Raw genomic sequence first — 21363 nt, 5'->3', positions numbered from 1 at the left:
GCTTTGCTTTAAGCTTTGGAGATAGAGCAGCAAACCAACCATAAAACTCCATATCTTCATAAAGCTTATATTTTAGTGGGAAGACACAATGATAAAATATGTAGATTAAACAGGATGTTGGATAATGATGAATGCATAAGGACTACAGAGAAAAGTATGTCTGCCAAAAAGGACAGGCATGCTGCAGGAGTGACAGGGGGAGAAAGATTCCGGGCTATTTTAAATGAGGGTTAGGTATGGAATTTTTGCGAGCAGATCTTTTTAGCAAAGATGCGAAGATCACCAGAGAAGCACTCACGGAACAGCAACAACAACAACGCCCCCCCGCCCCAGTCCAAGGCCAGGTGGTTTATTGGGGGCTGGGGCCCTGCGGACTGTGGTGGGGTGGAGGGGCCCCGTGTCACAGTCCTCAGGGATAATGGGGGTGATGAGTGAGGGCTGCCTGGGGCCTGGGCTCGCAAAGCTTTCCATCATCGCACTGTCTCTGACCCGAGAACTGTGAGGCCAGGCCGTCCTGGGCAGGGACTTAACGGTGACCTTGGGCGGAGTCCAGCTCCAGCTCTCTAAGCGGCTGGAGTGTCACCACCACCATCTTTATCTGGTCTGCACTGACTAGGTTCCAGGGCTTGTACTGCCGCCGGCTGTAGTTCTCCACCGAGTCGTGAATCTCCGCGCGCCTCCGCAGGGGTTCCTGCCTGCTAGGTGAACTTATAGCCGCACTCAGTGTACTTGAACTTCCACACCGTCTTGGGCCTTCTGACGTGTACACCCGGCTGCTGGCAGAAGCCGGGCCGACCCTCCTGGTGGCCGCTGGCCACGTGTTTCAGCAGGACCCCTTTTAGGGGAAGGGCTGCTTGCAGAACTCACACCCAAAGGGCCTCTCAGCCGAATGGGTATGGTTGCACTTGTCCAGTTTGGCTTGGGCACAGAGGGTCTGGCCACAGAGGGGGTCCTGCAAGGGCTTCTTGCCCATGTGCGTGCGCAGGTGCAGATTGAGATAGTCCTCCTGGGTAAAGGCGTGGCTGCAGAATTCACAGGCAGACAGCGTGTCATTCCTGTGCTTGGCCCTCATGTGCATCTGCAGGCTATTTCTCTTCCAGGCTGGTGCCCCCAGTCCTTGCGCACAAACAGCTTCTCCACATGGTGCTTAAAAAGCCCCATGCAGCTGCAGTTCCCTTGCGACCGAAGCACTTGGCGCAGGTGGGACAGACGTGGGGCTTGGCAGCTTGGGGCAGCTTGATGGTGGTGCTCTGCAAGTCCTCCTCCATGAACTGCGGGGGGCGGGAAGAACAGTTGTAGGGCATCTTTCTTCTTCGTGTGGGACGCCAGGTGCAGCTACAGCTCCATCCTCCAGCGGTAGGTGTCCTGGAACACGGAGCACGTGAAGACCTGTTCCCAGCCGTTCATATAATTTCGGGCTTTATGCTCCAAGAGTTTCTCCTTCTGAAAATAACACTTTGCACACTGGGGACACTGGAAGGGTTTCTCCCCAGTGTGTTTCCTGCTGTGGACTTTAAGATTATATTTGCTAAAGAACTTTTTTGACAGAAAAAGGAAGGCCTGACTTTCCTGCTTTCACCTGTTTCTTAAGTGCCTGGATTAAAAATAATTAATATGCCAAAGTGGCATATTTTGAAGTGACACATTCTAATTTCCTTCAAAGGAGTATAACTATCTCCTAGGATGATAGGGGTTGGGTGCCTATTTTTATGGTACTGTGTGTGTGTGTGTGTGTATGTGTGTGTGTGTGTGTGTGTGTGTGTGTGTGTGTGTGTGTGCGCGCGCGCGCGCATGTTGGGGGGCAACACCTAGAGAAAGTATTTTAAGCCTAGTGAAAGAATCCTGTATGGATTTGACTGAAAAGTCAGGGCAGGACAGCAGTCAGAGGGAAGACGATGCGTGGAATAGAATGCTTAGCCCCAGTAATTGTGAAAAATATAAAGAAATTTACGGTGTGCAGGGGACCTGCTTAGAATTAGCAAATGATGTTTCATATACTACTTCTAGCCCAGAATCTTTTATGCTTACAGTTGTTTGATAAATATCTCACTATGAAAACTCCTAATCCTTTACCCAATTTTAAGATAAAAGATGTGTGCACGCATCTGGAATTATGAAGACAGACTGAGTATATGTACTTTGCAAAGGCAGGCTCAATCTAATTCACAAATGGATAAGAAACCATCTTGGCATTATGCATCAGTGGCTATGTCTCTGGACTTTTTAAATCCTTTTCTTTTGCTATTATTTTTGTTTTTATTTTAAACATTAAAATTGCTTGTGTTTTTACTTCTAAATGTCTAATATAAAAAAGAGTCATTATGTCACATTGCTCCTTTAAAACAGTTAAAAAAGCATTTCTTGTATCACCATTAAATTTATTACATTTCAGTGATATTTTGTTCCTTGTATGATAGGAAGTTAATAGGCCTCATGAGCTGTATCTAGAATACAAGTTGTACTGGTAGCATATTCCAACCTCTAAATGCCTTTCATGTCAACATGAGAGATACCATCAGGCATTTGAAAGCTCTGGCCTATTTATGAAGATACCATCAAAACCTGCCTGATGTAGCTGACTTATGAATCAATTATCTGAACTACACCAAGTGATGTATCTATTCTGAATTTTAGAGTCATATTTTTGAAGCTAAACTACAAACAGATAAACTATTCAACAGCCTATCATGATTCTTATCTTCATGTTTATATCTGTCAAATGTGGGGAGAAAAAAAGCAAAATCTTAGAAATTTTACTGGGAAGTGTTTAAAAAAAATAAATCACACATACAAATTCTCCCTCTCTCTAGCACACACACACACACACACACCACACCACACACACCTGCGTGCATGCACACACACAAACACACATCTGGCTGTCAAGTCACTTATGATCTGAGGGAAAATGAACACAGATCAAAAAGTAAAATTTAAATAAAATCAAGTGCACAGGAAAGATTACTCTTGTAAAGGGGAAAAATAACAATTGGTAAAATTTATTCTCATAAATTCTGTCTTAAATGGCTGAGTAGCGCAGTAAGCAGAGATGACATTGTTTTTATACAAGTTACAAAGCCATTGGATGTGGAGAGGGAAGGGTCCTGTTTCATCCTAGATGTTGTTGAAAATAAGCCAAACTTAAGAGAGATGTGTTTCCTTTCTGTTTTGTTTCTAGGTGATACTTCACAAGATATAGTCAATTTAAGGAAGTAAACTTCATTTGTGAATACTAATTATGTCGCTTTTATTGCTTTGCCTGGTAGGATTCAGATTTCAGGAAAGTTTTGCTCATGCTTACCAACCTAACCCATGAGAAATGGAAACATTAAGGTAACAATGTATTACTATAGACTGAAAAATGTAGTAACTCTAGTTAATGAACTATCTTCTCAATACAAAAACCTGTGTAAGATACCAAACTGGTATCAGAAGTTTGCTTTTCTGCATAGAATTATAATAAAAGAAACTCAACAACTTACTGCTTCCTTGAAAGACTAACTGCCAAGGTGAGTAAAAAATAAGAGGCAGTTAGGCAAAAAATGCTGATGAAGGCATTTGGAGTTTAATATAACATAAACCAAGATTTCTGGTTGTTTTCCCTATAGCAGAATCTCCTTGGGGGAGGGCTTAGCTGTGAGGGGATGGAGTTAATTGAAAATGCAGAATCCTGTGTATGGAAGTGGTGAATCGCTCTGTGTGCACCTGAAGCTCACATTACTCTGCAAGTTAACTAAGTGGAAAGTAAATAAAAACAAAATGCAGAGTCCTGGGCCCCACCCTGGATTTACTAAATTAAAATCTGTGGGCATATCCTAGGAATTAATTTTAATGTATTTTTTAGTACTTCTTAGGCACACTCAAGCTTGAAGAACCTTTATGTTAAAGAGGGGGGGGGCAAGAAAGCTGGCATGGTAAGCAGGAGACACGTCAGAAATGGCCAAGGCATCACGATAAGGGCTTTGGTATTTATGTTGAACATGGTGGGTAACCACTGAGCAGAAGGATGTGCAGACATGTGTCTATTTAAAATATTATTCTACCTGCAGGGTAAAGAAGGGCAATGTGAAGAAAAGAATGAAATCCAGGAAACCACAGTCAGGAAGTGGTTGCAGTGATCTAGTCCCGAGATGGTAGTGGGTTGCACTCATAATCATTAAAACAATATTAAAAGGCATAGCTAACATTTACTGAACCATTATGTGCCATAAAAGTGCTTTCTAAGCATTTTCTCACTTAAATTTTAAAATTACCCTACAAGGTAGATGGGAACTATTACTTTACTATCCTTATACAGGCAAAAGAGAAAACTTCAACTCAGTAATTAAGTACTTTATATAATTAGTAAGTGGTAAGACAAGGATTCTGATCCATATCTCTCTGACTCAGCTGCCCATATTTCTAACTGCTGTGTTACTGTCTAAAAAGTGAAGCAGGGACGCGTCTGCCTTCGGCTCAGCTCATGATCTCAGGGTCTTGGGATCAAGCCCCACATTGGGTTCCACACTCATCAGGGAGCCTGCTTCTCCCTCTCCCGCTGCCCCATGCCCCCGCTTGTGCTCTCTCTCTCTCAAATAAATAAAAAACCTTTAAAAAAAAAGTGAAGCAGCAGATTAGGGCACTACAGAGGAGGTAGAATTGACAGGATCGATGGTTGCTTATATGACAAAAGAGAGGGAGGCCCGAGATGAGGCCCGGAATTTGAGGTGGATTGTGATGCTTTCCACTGACATAAGTGAGTACAGTAGGAAGAAAGAGAATATATGCAGTTTTGGGTTTTGAGCTTATGATGCCTCTGGAACATCCATGCAGGCATATCCAATAGGCAGATGAATACAACATTTTGGAGTTCAGGATACGAATCTCCGTAAGACTGTAGTTTGAAGAGTCAGATGCACATCGAATGAACTCATAATCTTAAGAAGGAATGCTAATGCCCAGACGCTTGAATATAGTGAGAAGAAAAGAAGGCATACTACAAGAAACCTTAGGAGCACTAACCAGCAGAGGAGGAAGTAACTAAGAGTGTTACCACAGAATATCTTCTCCAAACTGGGTCTTTCAGAGAGTGACACAGTAATAAATACAGTGAGGTGATGGGCATTAATGGGTTCTGACCCAGGCTGGCCAGGACATAAAGCCACCCTGCTCTAAGAAGACTAATGAGTTTTAAAAGGCAGGAAGAAAACCAGCCAAGAGTGTTAACATGGAATCCAGGAGCATCCACAGTATTATTGTAAGGCGTATGTGCGCATAAACATATTTGCTCTCAGGAAGCCCATAATTTCAGTCACGATTTCAGTGTTCATGGTGAGTACACAGTGAGTGGGGAAAAAATCACTTATAGAATGTTGCCTTGTCTGGTTGTCCTAAGTGTCATATTCCATATAAGGATAAAACTTCTAACTGGATTTAAAATGACTGTTTCAGTGAAGATTTCATCTCTTCTTTTTCTGCAGTATTCTTCATTTGTTGCAAAAACTTACAATAACACTTTTTTTTTGGAGGGAGGGGTAGGGAGGGCAGAGGGAGAGGGAGAGAGAATCTTTAAGTAGCCTCCATGCCTCGTGAGGAGCCCCACATGGGGCTCGATCTCACAAACCTGAGATCATGACCTGAGCTGAAACCAAGAGTCACGCTTAACCAACTGAGCCACCCAGGTGCCCCACACATATTATTTTTTGAAAAATGTTACAGTATCTTCATTTTGGTGATGCACTAAGGAATCATGATGAAGATGAGGCTACCCTCTTTGTCATCTGCTATCCAGAAATGATCTCATGTTTACACCTCTGGGAAGATTTGTACAGATCACCGATCGAATCTATAGTTATTTATTTTTGCATTTAATTTCAGAGAGTGAAATTTTTACAATCCTGATTTCAAATTGTGGGTTTCAAAGCCTTATTTCATTTTGGTATCCTGATATGAACTCGATGATATGATTTTCTTAGAATTATTGGAGACAGTATTCTCAGGATCAATCATGTCCTTTGTTAGAAGAGGAACATCATTGCCTAATAACTCCCCTCAATTTCTACTTCTTCCATAAACATCTCCAACATACTCTAGTAAAATAGCCTCCTGTTTTTTCTTTCTCATTCCCTGCAGTATTAGTGGTTATTTTTTTCCTACATAGCACTTGAGGTATTTTATAACTGTCTCTTAGCACATGAAATATTCTTTGTTCATCATGCTGGTTTGTACTCCACCGTGGATGTACTCAGATTTTATAAGTATAAATGCAGAAAAATTAATCTTTAATATATGTATTTTTGTCCATAATAATGTGAAGTCTGTAATAGTGGAGGACATTAACATGCACAGTTTAAGAACGTAATAAGCACTCAAAAACTATTTATTGAAGGGATTAAATTTCAGGATTATTCAAGTATAGAATAATACCTTGTATAGAGCAGATACAGAAATTTTCAGTTGGCCCTGATAACCTACTGTGGTAAGACAGTGCTTGATATTAAAGTGCCCCACTCTTTTTTCTGCATTTGTTGTTGTTGTTTCAGGAGATTTGCAAAATGGACTCTACCATCTTGGGTAATCGAGTAAATCTTAGTAAAGAGAGATAAATTGACACTATTTACAGAAGCATTGGAAGTACCATGTAAATATACTTTAACTATCAAAGCCTGTAACTGTAACAAATCCCTCTAATTTAAAGTTTATTATATCCTTAGAAATATTGAAAAATATAACAAAAGACATTATAATAGGTCTACCTTTGCACAGAAGCCAATCAGAAAGTATTCTTTCAGGGTGCCTGGGTGGCTCAGTCAGTTGAGCAACCAACTCTTGGTTTCAACTCAGGTCATGGTCTCAGGGTCGTGAGGTCGAGTCCTGGGTCTGGCTCCACATTCAGCGGGGAGTCTCCTCAAGTTTCTCTCTCCCTCTCCCTCTACCCCTCTCCCCACTGGCATACTTATGCTCTCTCTCTAAAATAAATGAACCTGAAAAAATAAAAGAAAGAAAGTATCCTTTCTGGAGCACCTGGGTGACTCAGTCAGTTAAGCCTCAGACTCTATGATTTTGGCTCAGGTCATGATCTCAGCCTTATGAGATCAAGCCCTGTGTTGGGCTCCCTATTGGGCATGGAGCTGCTTAAGATTCTTTCTCCCTTTCCCCTTCCCCACCCACTTCCTCTCAAATAAAAAAAAAAGTATTCTTTTTCATATATGTACTAAAAACAAAGTCTGGAGCTGCAAAAGAAATTCAGTTAAAGATGTGTAGGAATGTAATAAAAATTTAAATATTTGATTTGTGGTATGAATTAAATGAAATTTGTGACCCTCCAGAGCATATTTCTTTGGATGTATTAAGTGTAATATCTTCAATATCTTGTCTCATAAATCAAAGGAAATTAAAACCAGCAGTTACTCCATATAAAATGAGTAAAAGCCACAAAGAAGAAAATATAAATAACCAATGAACAGATCAAAAATTATTCATGTTTCTAGTAACCAAAAAATTAAAATAAAAATACTGAAAGATTTGGCCTCATCTATCATATTGGTAAGTGTTAAGATGAGAATATTCAGTGCCAAAACCAGGATAGCAAGCCTGGCATTTTTGCACCTTGCTGGTAGCATACACATTTTTTTTCAAATTTTATTATGTTATGTTAATCACCATACATTACATCATTAGTTTTTGATGTAGTGTTCCATGATTCATTGTTTGTGCATAACACCCAGTGCTCCACGCAGAACGTGCCCCCTTTAATACCTGTCACCAGGCTAACCCATCCCCCCACCCCCCTCCCCTCTAGAACCCTCGGTTTGTTTCTCAGAGTCCATCGTCTCTCATGGTTCGTGTCCCCCTCCGACTTACTCCCCTTCATTCTTCCCTTCCTGCTATCTTCTTTTTTTTTTTTAACATATAATGTATTATTTGTTTCAGAGGTACAGGTTCACAGCGCTCACCACAGCACACACCCTCCCCAATGTCTATCACCCAGCCACCCCATCCCTCCCTCCCCCCACCACTCCAGCAAACTTCAGTTTGTTTCCTGAGATTAAGAACTCCTCATATCAGTGAGGTCATATGATACATGTCTTTCTCTGATTGACTTATTTCACTCAGCATAACACCCTCCTGTTCCATCCACGTCATTGCAAATGGCAAGATTTCATTCCTTTTGATGGCTGCATAATATTCCATTGTGTATATATACCACCTCTTCTTTATCCATTCATCTGGTGATGGACGTCTTGGCTCTTTCCATAGTTTGGCTATTGTGGACATTGTTGCTATAAACATCAGGTGCATGTACCTCTTCAGATCACTACATTTGTATCTTGGGGTAAATACTCAGTAGTGCAATTGCAGGGTCATATGGTAGCTCTATTTTCAACTTTTTGAGGAACCTCCATACGGTTTTCCAGAGTGGTTGCACCAGCTTGCATTCCCACCAACAGTGTAGGAGGGTTCCCCTTTCTCCGCATCCCCGCCAACATCTGTCGTTTCCTGACTTGTTAATTGTAGCCATTCTGACGGGTGTGAGGTGGTATCTCATTGAGGTTTTGATTTGGATTTCCCTGATGCCGAGCGATGTTGAGCACTTTTTCATGTGTCTGTTGGCCATTTGGATGTCTTCTTTGGAAAAATGTCTGTTCATGTCTTCTGTCCATTTCTTGATTGGATTATTTGTTCTTTGGGTGTTGAGTTTGATAAGTTCCTTATAGATTTTGGATACTAGCCCTTTATCTGATATGTCATTTGCAAATATCTTCTCCCATTCTGTTGGTTGTCTTTTGGTTTTGTGGACTGTTTCTTTTGCTGTGCAAAAGCTTTTAATCTTTATCTTGATGAGGTCCCAATAGTTCATTTTTGCCCTTGCTTCCCTTGTCTTTGGTGATGTTTCTAGGAAGAAGTTGCTGTGGCTGAAGTCACAGAGGTTGCTCCCTGTGTTCTCCTTTAGGATTTTGATGGACTCCTGTCTCACATTTAGGTCTTTCAACCCTTTGGAGTCTATTTTTTGTGTGTGGTGTAAGAAAATGGTCCACTTTCATTCTTCTGCATGTGGCTGTCCAATTTTCCCAACACTATTTGTTGAAGAGGCTGTCTTTTTTCCATGTCGAAGATGAGTTGACCATAGAGTTGAGGGTCCATTTCTGGGCTCTTGATTCTGTTCCATTGATCTATGTGTCTGTTTTTGTGCCAGTACCATACTGTCTTGATGATGACAGCTTTGTAATAGAGCTTGAAGTCTGGAATTGTGATGCCGCCAGCTTTGTTTTTCTTTTTCAACATTCCTCTGGCTATTCGGGGTCTTTTCTGGTTCCATACAAATTTTAGGATAATTTGTTCCATTTCTTTGAAAAAAGTCGATGGTATTTTGATGGGGATTGCATTGAATGTGTAGATTGCTCTAGGTAGCATTGACATCTTCATAGTATTTGTTCTTCCAATCCATGAGCATGGAATGTTTTTCCATTTCTTTGTGCCTTCCTTAATTTCTTTCATGAGTATTTTATGATTTTCTGAATACAGATTCTTTGCTTCTTTGGTTAGATTTATTCCTAGGTATCTTATTGGTAGCATACACACTTATTAAACTTCACAGGAAATTAATTTGTCAATATGTATCAAGAGCCCATGCATGAAAAATCTGTTTTTTCCTATCTATGTGTATGGCACTGTGTAGACTTAGTACATTTTATTAAAAAATAAAATCTAATTAAAAACACAGCAGAATCCTTTAGATATAACTCCGCATTATTCATTTCTTCTGGCATAATTGTTTAATTATTATTAAATTTAGAGAGGGAGAGGACAAGAAAATGCATGTATATTCCCTTTATCCACATATTTTTGTTCAGTTCTGTGAAAGTTATACATCCTGTGATTTTTCTCTAAATTTTCAAATTTAGAATTGTCAAAACTATATCACAATGTAGGGTAGTTTACATTTCTACCGTGTTTTCTTTTAATGTTTAAATTATTTCAGTTATGTCTTTATGTGAAATGGAGAAATAAATTCTGATTTTCTTGTACCATTATACGTAGCTATATTCCACTTGACTACAAAAGATAAATTTATGCAAAATTTTTTGAAATTTCAAGGATATGTTTTTGAGTGAATATATACTTAAAACTATGAAGAAAGTGTTTTCTTTTTTTCCATAAGACCCATTGTTTTGATAGACCCACTGTTCTGACCTCGGTCTGAATTATGGGCAGCATTTTATTCATTATGCTTCTAATTTTTAAAAATATAAAGATTAGAAAAATAAAGATCACATTTACTTCAATGCCTCATCCAAGCTGACTTTTTGGTAAGAGCTCTTACTCCCTCTGGGGTACTCTTTATTTCACTGACATATTTTAAGGACTAAATGCACTACTTGGAGGTTTTAAATTTCTTTTTTTCTTATGTTTTAAATTTCTAATGAAATTGGAAGGAAAGAGAAATAATACATAGGGAATTTATACTTCTTTAATTTCTTCAAGACATGAAGAGGTACACACATAAAACTCAATATTTTGAAATAATATTTATATCTTTTTGCCATGAAAGTATTTCAAGGTTCATTTTACCAGCTGTTTTTATTTAATGGGACCAGTAGGAAATTTTAAGGTATTCAGCTAGTTATTTGATTAATATATATTGCTAATTTTTTAGATGTGCATACTTAGCATAAATATTATTTATTTCAGTTTTATACATTTAAAAAAATTCCACACAGTGAATTATAAAATTTTACTTCATAATTTTAACCATGAATGTGACAATACTTTTTTCATGTAATCACCTTCCTTTGGTCATTTTATTTTATAGGTATGACACTTATTTAATGAATGTTCTGTGGTTATATATTTATGTTTTTTTCAATTTTGTTATAATATATCCTGCTGCTATATGTGTTATTATACACATATTTTTTCATAGGATTCTTATATAAATAACATTCTAGAATAGGAAAAATGTCAAATAATTGTAATGTTTTAAGATTTTTGATACCTCTTGCCAAATTCCTTTCTAGGAAATTCTTTCAACTTATCCCATCTCCAGTACTGTCGAAGGTATGATAGTACTTTTGCTTATCCATTATTTCTTTGGTTTTTCAGCATCTTCTGCATTTGGTTGTTAGGAGATGTTTTCTTCGGGCAAAATTCATTTTCTATCTTTGAGGAAATTTATTCTGTTATGGAAGAAAGGAAAATGAATAGAATAGCCTATGTGTTTCTGTGGTGCATGATAGAAAGATAAAGTGGATCATATATCTGTGAATATAGAAAGGGATGGGAGAAAGCAGAAATACCTAACTAATCTTCACAAGGCACTAAATATACATGAGGCACCAGGGGCACTAAATATTCATGACATACTAAATATACATGAGACATTCAGTATTCTTGCAGTCTTAATTCAGCCAACATTTGATGACTGCCATCATGGCCCCATGAGTCCTCTGCCTTTGCAAGGAACATTCAAACCTCAGTTTTTGTCCTCATGTTCATACCATCATCATACCACAAACACTGCAAACCCCAAGAATCAGGTAGTATCTTTTCAATTTAATTGCATTATATCCTTGGCCAGTTAAGCATCCATCTCTTTCACTTTGCTTTGTGCTGTGTGTCCTAAATTAGCTCAAGTCATTCCATTTGTTCTGTGGGCCTTTCTGTTCCCTAATCTCTGGAGTAGTTTGTCTGGTAGCATACTTGTACTTGGAAGCTACCTTTGTGTGAACATAATTTTCCACATGACACTTTCTTACTTTTGCAACTGTACATTGAAGCACTTTTAATACATTTTAAGCATTTTTAGGTTTTGTTTTGTTTGTTTGTTTTTTTCTTTGTTGACAGAGAGTGTGTGTGTGGTGAGTGGGGGGTGGGTAGGGGCAGAGGGAGAAGAGAGAGAACCTTAAGCCGGCTCTGTGCCCAGTATGGAGCCCCATACTGGGCTCAATCTCACAACCCTGAGATCATGACCTGTGCTGAAATCAAGGGTGGGATGCTTAACAAACTGAGCCACCCAGGTGTCACAATCTTTTAAAAAAATTTTTAAGTGTATGGTACAGTATTATTAACTAAAAACACAATATTGAATTTTTTCACGTTGGAAAAGTCACCATTTTTATGAGATTTTTTTTTCCTATATCTCACAGGAGTTCTGGGCACTCAGGAGGGCAGTAATGAGAGTATGTTTTGAATGACATAACCGGCCCTACGAGAGTAAGGAATTTTAGTATTTTGGTTGTCATATTCTCTATTCTTGGTTTTCTGTTGGGGTACCAGAATCAGTTGTTTTTCAGCAGTTTTAAATATTGATAAAATACTTTCTTCCTCACTCTGTGGTAGTATAATGCTATACTGGTGAACAGATAATTGTATTATATGTAGTTAAAGGGGATGATGGTGTTTGCAAGGAAGCTCCTTGAAAAGATAGTTTCATTTTGGATATATCCATACATAAGGCCAGACAAAGAATTCTAGATTCCTTCTTTGCTACTGTTGAGTTACCAGGAAGCATGCAGAATGTGTTAGCTGCTGCTACTAGAATCATCCCATGATATATGGGTCTTATATGGAAATTAGGAAGCACATTAGAGAAAACACTCCCTGCTCTGACAAGTGAGGATGACAAGCTATGGGTACATGGGTGGCTGTCTCAGTTTGGGAAGAAGAATTCTCTGGTATTTAAACTTTTCCCTTCCTAGGCACCAAACAGTGATCTTTCACCTTTTCAAACTGAAACAGGGACCAAATACTTATATAGTAAAATTAAAGTTATAAGACTCTTAGATCAAGTGAAATACTTTTTAGAAAAGTACTCACTGAACATAGCATAAAAGAGATGAACACCTAGTGTGGTTGCCACAAAATAAAGTGTATCAACCAATAATTTAACTGTAGTCTTGAAATAAGAGTGGTTTTATTATTAGTGGAATATATATTTCTTTAAAAACTGAGAGCTTGGAATTAAAAATAGAACAGATGCCCTAGAACTCATTTAATCTATACATCCACTAGGTTTTAATTAAAATCTTATATACGTACTATTTGCAAAAAGTATTTTTGTGGTAGCTATTGTATATATGTTTGCTAGTTTATGGTTTCACACATACTAGGACCTAACAGCTTCACCAGTTCCTTACAGGAGTACCTTGACATAAAAGTCATTAGCTGCACAAGGAGGAAGATATAGTGAGTTACATAAGCAACTGCAAATTTTAGATAAAGAACAGATTCCATGCGTGTGCGGTTTTCCTACCTGGTAATAAGAAACCCTTGGCAGTCTCTTAAATCCCTATTGACTGAGGTCATAGTTGGGGCTACCCGTGGATACACCTGAGCCTGCAGGAAGGAATTGTGTCACCCATAGTACAGAAGAGGAAGGACTGAGAAAAGAGGCACCATGACATCTGACACCTGGTATCAAAGAATTCGCTGTCAGTGGAAACACATACAACGGATGTAACATCTCTACTGCTGGTGTAGGGGATAAGCCATCTTGAGATTCATTTCAGCACCAAGTTACATTCAAAAGAGTCATCAATTTGGAGTCTACAAAACACTGAAGAACAATTCATATCGTTACTAAAATTTCTCAAATGAGTTGGCAAGTAAGTTCTGAAATAGAAGAATGTATGTAGCATGTCACAGAGAAATATGTTAAAAATCCACCTACCTTTGCTAGTCTCCCTGAAGTTCTAAATATTACAGAAGTCCCCAGCCCTGACTAATCTTTCTGATTTCATCCAAAACGTCTTTTTCACTCTCAAAACATGAATTCCAACTTTATAATATTATCTCCTGTTTCTTTTATGTTATTTTGGAGACTGATTTAATCATGCTCTGATGAGGCAAACTCTTCATCATCCATTATCACAAATAACTCAGTAGTTTCAGCTAGAAAATTTCATATAAAACAGAGTGAGAGGGAGAAATTTGTTCTTTGCCCATGACATACTAGTGTTATAAAATGCCTTGGGATTGTAAGTTTTGTCTTCTTTTGGTTTCCTTTCTTTTTTCCTATAATTTCCTATTTTCCCCCCTTTCTTTTGTCCATTTTCTTTATGTCCTCTTTTCTTTTCTTTATTGTTTTTTCCTTCTGTAGATCACAAAAGGTTTCATAGAAGCAAAATGTAAATTAGCCATCATTTAAAATAAAGTCAATAATCCTTACCTCAGCCTGAAATGTTTTCTATATTGCCTTCCTGTGTCAACCTATTGGAGTTCATCTAGTTATAGGATGCAAAGTCCCTGAGAAGGACTACTTAATTTTTGGTGTTGATTGGGGTGACAATAAATACTGTAGTCATATAAACTCCATCAAATATATCCAAAGCACACACACACTCCCTCTCCTCTCTGTGTGTTTCTGTTTTTCTCTTTCTTTATCCACTCCACTTCTCTTACTTCATTCCCGATGGATGCTTCTAAGTAAAATGGACCATATATATAAAAACTGAAAGAAAAAAAGTAAAAAAATAAACAAATGATCATCGGATTTCTGGGATCTAGAGCCCTGCCTCACCAGAGGGTTGTGAAGATAATGAAGCTGTTTTGAGGCCCTCATTCTCTTTGTGTTCTTTGAACTTTCCACTTTCTATTTGTCTCTGTTACTTTCACATTTAATGCTTCGTGGGTGGAAAAATTTAGACCCACCTCTTTTCAAATTAGAGTTTCATACTTACTAGCTGCACGTTACCTTTGTTTGTTGCAGTTGTCACATCTTGAAAATAAAAATAACAATATCTACTTCATAGAATTGGAGGCATTGAATCAGAGACCATATCTAAAGGACTTCATGCACTAGAGAGCGAACAAAAACCAGTCCACACATGTTTCTTATGTCCTCACTTACTTTTCTTTATTGGAATATGGGTCTAATATTAGAAAGCTACACTAAAGGGAGAAGTTTTGTCTGTAAATTGCTTGTCCTGAGAGACTTCAAATTTTAAGCTTTATATGTAATAGAAAAGTATCAAGTTTATTCAGTATTAAGGAGGATTCTAAAAGGTTTGAGCTGGCAGAATGGAGATATAATTTCTTTCAGTAAATCTTATCCGTTGGAGACGATAATATTTGAATATTCAGTTCTATTAGTCAGAAAGCTTTTTTTCACTATATTCTTGTCAATAAAATCATTTAAATATATGAAACATGAAAAAAAAGTGAAACATTATGGTTTCCAAATCTTTACCTGGTTATAGATTATCAACATCTGAATATCACCGTTTTACTTTAAACACAATGATGTTTTATATCCTGTACTAGAGACCATAGGAACCATTAATCTCTATTTCTAATAAAACTTCATAACTAGTTAAGTGCAGTTGTTAAATAATTTCTTTTTATAGTAAAAGCTTTTACAATTAACAAGCCAGACACTAATTCAGGTCATTATCAATTTCTCTGTGATTATTATATCTTCCATAATAATCTCCACTCTATTAACATGGATTTGGCTGCACTTTAAAGGGCAGTGTCATTAGCTTTGGTTTCACAAAAAGATGAGAAGAGAGTAGACTTTTAAATTCATAGATCTCAGAGTTACAAACTAACACCAAAGCTCTCAAACCAAAGACACAAATAATGCCATATTTATCTTTGCACATGACTTATTTTTGTTCCTAAACTAACTTTGGTAGCTTGCATTCATTAATTTTTACAATGGTCTATTTATCATTTAGATTTCAAATTTGAACAAAATAACACCTAGAATCCCATGCAGTTACACAGCAGAGAACTTACTTAGTTATAATGAATGTTTAAGTCCCGGAAGGAAAGTCCAAGAGGTAACCATCAGATATATTGTAAATGTGGTTGAGTTTAGGCAAATAATGACTGTGTAAACCAATAATGATATTCTATTAATTGAACAAATGAAAGTTCAAAACACAACTAAACATGTTCTAGAAAAGAACATGCCTTTCCAGGAGAAGATGCAAGCAAATGATTAACTTTATACATTGTTACACATGCATTTGTAATTTCTATGGTAAAGATCTTTAGCTCTGATGGGGATAGAGTAGTTTTTGGTGGGGCAGCATCCCCATCTAATATAGATAAACATAAACCAAATACATGTAATTAAATAAATAAAATAAAAATAAATAAAATACATCTAACAGATCAAATACAGAAAACAAATCTGTTTGAAGGAAGTAGACAGTTGTTGGAATAAAAAGAACTAGAGAGAATTCTGGAGGGAGAAAAACTCATAAAGATATAAAGATAAAGGATGGCTTCCTGAACCCTTAAAAGCCCCGGGCATTTGGGGCAGCTGGAAGTCTACTGCAAAGTCCAGAGGAGGGTTACTGAGAAAGGATGGGGAAAAGAGAAGAATTTTGTATGGAAATTTAGAGACTCATATGCATACTGATTTTCCTTCAGGACATTTGCCAAATGCTGAGGCTGCATGGAGTGCAGGTCAACGTTTTGCAGAAAAATTTTGAAGAATGTAAGAGAGTGTTACCATTCTCATGAGGATAGAGATTAGAAGTTTTTACTGATACAGGAAAAACCCATGGAATACATACTATTTTTAGTTAAAAGCAAAAGCAAAAACAAAACAGCAACCCGGGAAACTGTATAAATCAGAGGTGGATTGAGCCTTACTAGAACTTCAGCCTAGTTTTGATTTATCATAATCTTTGGTAAGATGAAGATGATCAGCCACTTCTCTATCTGAACTGTGAAATGAGGGAGAGAACTTTTCTAGATACAGAAAATAACACATGAAAATAGTGTACAAGTCTCTGTAACATTTTAGAAACACAGTGTCTGGAATTTAATCATAGGTTAAAAAACATGTCAAAAAACAAGATCATAAGAACAAAAGCCAAAGGAAACAGAAAATATAAATGGACATCTATGTAAATGCAAACATACATATATAGATAGATAATAGATAGATTTAAGTAAAGTGACTACAAGTGTCTAACACTAGATTAGATACAGTGTAAGATTATAGAACTAAATGATATGACAATAGAAAATAGTTGAACATTTGCATAGGGGAAAATTATGAACACTGAAAAAAAAAGTGTCATAGAAATAAACTTAGAAACATTACTGTTGATGAAGTCCAGAAGTAGAGGGCATAGAATCCGGGGCAAAATCAATATCAGAACTGTTCGGATTCGAACAAAATTAGAATACTTCATTACTGGAAAAATTATTTAAAACACATTCAAGAAGTACTGAAATAGTCAATATGAATATAATGATCACTATACCTAAGTACATCCCAATACGAGCACTGAACATCAAAAATAACAAAAAAATAAAAGCAGGCAGAGAAACAATCACATTTTCTTCAAAGCAGCAACAAGGAAGCTGATGGCTGACCTTTCCATGGGTGTGATGAGAGCCAGAGGAAATTGAATTAAATCTCCAAAGTGCTGAAAAGAATTAGCTTTCACCCTAGCAATCATCTATATGCAGTGGAAATATTTTTCAAAAGCAAAGGTGAAATAGTCTTTTTGGACAATTAAAAACTGAGGGATAGTTCACAAGGTTAGAGAAACAAAAATTGAGACAAATTGTCACTAGCTAATCTGTAACAAAAGAAGTACTAAGTGAAGTTGTTTCGGCAAAAGAGCTTTCCAGCAGAAAACAGAGCTTTGCAAGAAGGAGTAAGAGCCCCCAGAAAGGGCACATATAAGGGCAAATACAAGTGAATCTTGATTGAATACTGATTTACAAAACAATGTAATGTTTTATGAATTTCATTTTTTTAATTTTTTTTAAAAAAGGTTTTATTTATTTATTTGACAGAGAGAGAGACAGCGAGAGAAGGAACACAAGCAGGGGGAGTGGGAGAGGGAGAAGCAGGCTTCCCGTGGAGCAGGGAGCCTGATGCGGGGCTCGATCCCAGGACCCTGAGATCATGAGCCGAAGGCAGATGCTGAATGACTGAGTCACCCAGGCACTGTTTTATGAATTTTAAATCTCCATGAAATAAGATAAAAATGGTAAATGAAGTTGAAGTTTCCTAGAGTCTAGTATTATTACTAAGGTAGTGAAAAAATGGCACCTAGGTGGCTCAATTGGTTAAGCAGCTGCCTTCAACTCAGGTCATGATCCCAGGGTCCTGGAATCGAGCCCCACATCAGCCTCCTTGCTCACCAGGGAGCCTGCTTCTCCCTCTGCCTGCCATTCCCCCTGCTGTGTTCCCTTGCTCGCTCGCTCACTCTCTGTCTCTCAAATAAATAAATAGAATCTTTAAAAAAGAAAAGAAAAAATGAAATTAAATAATTGTATTAGACTAGGAAGTGTCAAATAAAAAAAAATATTTTTAAAATCTGTAGTGACCACTAAACAGGAGGTAAAAGATAAATAACTTAGAAAGCTAGCAAGATAAATCTAAGTAATAAAAATTTTTGATTTACACGTAGAAGGCAAGAAAAGAGATAAAATCATAAGACAAAGTGAATTAAAAGCTACAAAATTTTCAATGTATTTAAAAACCTAAATACATCAATATGTATGTTTTATGTAACTGAACCAAAAGTAAAAGACAGATTGCCAGACTTCCTAAGCAGCTATATCCTGCTTATAAGAGATAGCTATTGAATGTAAGAACACAGAGTGATTCTTACAGGATGGAAAGCAGCAAAGCATGCAAACACTAATCAGAAGAAAGTCAAACACCCAACAAAATGGACACAAGGCAAGAAGGGCTTAAATTGTTATATACTTACAACAGGTTCAAAATATGAAGAATAAAAGTTGACAGAAAACAAACAAAAAGTGACAGACAAATGGATAACCTTAATAGAAGACTGCAATAAGCAGACAAAAATGAGAAAATATATAGAAGACTTTATTATAATTAAGAAATTCAACCTCTTAGACATATAGATAGTATGTGGATTCTTTTCAAGAGCGTATATAGTACTTCCCCAAGTTAACGATGCACTGTCATTAAAATTAAAATGATTTACATTACTTAGGGCACGGTCTCTGATTATAGTGAAATTTATCTAAGAGATAATCAGAAAATTCTCAATTGCTCAGAAAAGAAACAAAATACCAATAAATAACTGAGAGGTCAATGAAGGAAATGTAATGGAGATTGGAAAAAAAAAGTTAAAGCAAATGGAATGATGATATGACTCTAAATAACTTTTAATGTCACACAAACAAGAAGGAACACTTTCTAAGTTTCTGGGGTCAATTAAGCCTGACAAAGGAATTTGAAAGAAGAAAATTACTGACAAATGTTGCTGAGCAAAGTAAATGCAAAAAAAAAAAAATCTCAGCAAAAGAATATCAATAGAATTTAGAAATATATATATATGTATATATTTGAAGCCTATAAGTGTATGTATATGTATTTATACACGCTATATGAATGCTTTCTTAAAATTTACTACATATGTGTATATACACACATACACATATGAAAAAGTGACAAACTAAGATTTATTTTAGGATTGAAAGGTTGGTTTAACATTAGAAAAAATAACCCATACAATTCACCACATTTTAAAAAAGGACAAAACTCACTCAATCAACTTGATAGTTAACAGAAGAGACAGTTGACAAAATTTAGTATACTTTCTACAGTGTACTGTCCCCCCAAAAAACCCATAAAAAAACTTTTAATGAATCAGGAATAGAAGGGTACTTCCTTAACCTGAAAGGAAATTTCTACAACCAGCTCATACGAAACAGAAACATATATTTGATGAAGACTTCATGAAAGGAATGGCCCCTCCTCTTGCCATTACTGAATATTGATTTGAACCAGGTCTATACACAAATAGTCATGAATACAAAAGCTCATACCAGTAGTAATCTTGAAAGCCACAAACCTGGAATCATTTCCAATGTTCAAATATATTAGAATGTATAAATTCTTGTCTATTCATTCAATGGAATAGTGTACCCTAATAACCATGAATAAACCACATTTACCTACAATGACAGGAAGCAATGACATGGAGAAATCTCAAAAATAGATTTTGAGTGAATGAAACATAGTACAAAAGTGTGCACATATGTTATACACATTATATGCTGTTGTGAGTGCAGAGAGTGTGTCCACTTGGGTGATGTAGCTGAAGACAATAGAAGGAGTTTTGGGGGCTTAGATAATCAATTTGTTTTTTTATCGTGCTGGTTACATTATGGTGTCATTTCTGAAAACTCATCAAGCTGTATGCTGTTACACTATATACACTTTCCATGTAACCATTTAAGTTTATTTAAAATAACATAAAATAAAGATTCGGAGGGAATAGAGTGTTAAAATCCAAATACATCAGATTTATAGGCTAATTTCATATTATAAAGGCATAAGAGGAAAGATGATCAGCACAATTATTTTGTGTAATTATTCTCTACTGCTTCTTGTGATCCTATCTCTTATATGTATATGTATATGTATATGTATATGTATATGATCTCTGGTGCACAGATCATTCCTCATTTCTGTGAAAAAAACACCATTTTAAGATGAGAGCAACCCAATTACTGTAATAAAATCATAATTCAAGTTTAGATCTGAAACCTATTTACTCCAGCAAGATGGATGTTGCTGCTTGTGAATTTCAAACTATTTAATATTAGCCTCATTGCATTTCTCAATAGTTGGGCTTGAAACATGAGAAAACAATATTTTCTTCTGCCAGTGCTCACAACAGACTTTATACAAAATTTAATTAGAAAATTTTTAAAGAATTTTCATCCCAAACTATCCTGTTCCTTATTCTTTTTCAATGGAATGTCCTAACATAGCATATACTAGAAGGTACTTAAAGTGTACACACACACACACACACACACACACACACACACACACACGTGTGTGTGTGTATGTTCAGCAATAGAAAGTATTTTTCATCTCTAATCTAATTATAAGTAATTTATATGTAAAAGCAGCCATTAATGTAGTTCTTTATCTTTTTGGAATAATGTGAAAAATACTGGACTTTCAAAAATATGATGAATAATGTTCTGTCTAATCAAAACAGATATTTTGACAGTTGTTAACCAACCATACTAAATTTGAACCTAATAAAATATTCTAAGCATGCATAAAAAACTTTAATAATAATGAAATGTTTTTCATCTGAAGTTTCTCCTTAAGAACGATGGGAGCTAACCATGTAATAAATCTGTTTTACCAATCCTATGCTATTTTTTGTCTTTTTTCACGTTGAATTAAATTTCTCTATGTATATCACAAATGAATACATATAATAGCTATTAATACATTTTTACATAAACAAAGTAAAAATTATATTCAAGGATATGTCAGATTTTTTCTAAAGTATTGTTTTTATAATAACTTTTAAAAAATGAGTTGGAATAGTGTAAAATTTTTATGTCTTCTGTAATAAATTATGATTAGAACTTCTATTTATGTTTTATGTGTTATTAAATTAT

At 36.4% G+C, this 21363-nt stretch overlaps 1 pseudogene; it reads right to left on the bottom strand.

Moving 5' to 3' along the window:
* Positions 1-294: 294 nt before the first annotated feature.
* On the bottom strand, positions 295-3295 carry LOC114221669 (zinc finger Y-chromosomal protein-like; annotated as a pseudogene).
* Positions 3296-21363: the final 18068 nt, after the last annotated feature.

The sequence above is a fragment of the Eumetopias jubatus genome, unplaced genomic scaffold (genome assembly GCF_037043125.1).
Source record: "Eumetopias jubatus isolate StellerSeaLion01/CBP00866 unplaced genomic scaffold, mEumJub1_p1.0 scaffold_8, whole genome shotgun sequence".
Classification (NCBI taxonomy): Eukaryota; Metazoa; Chordata; class Mammalia; order Carnivora; family Otariidae; genus Eumetopias; species Eumetopias jubatus.
The sequence above is the reverse complement of the archived record's forward strand: the minus strand, read 5'-3'. Positions and strand labels throughout refer to the sequence as shown.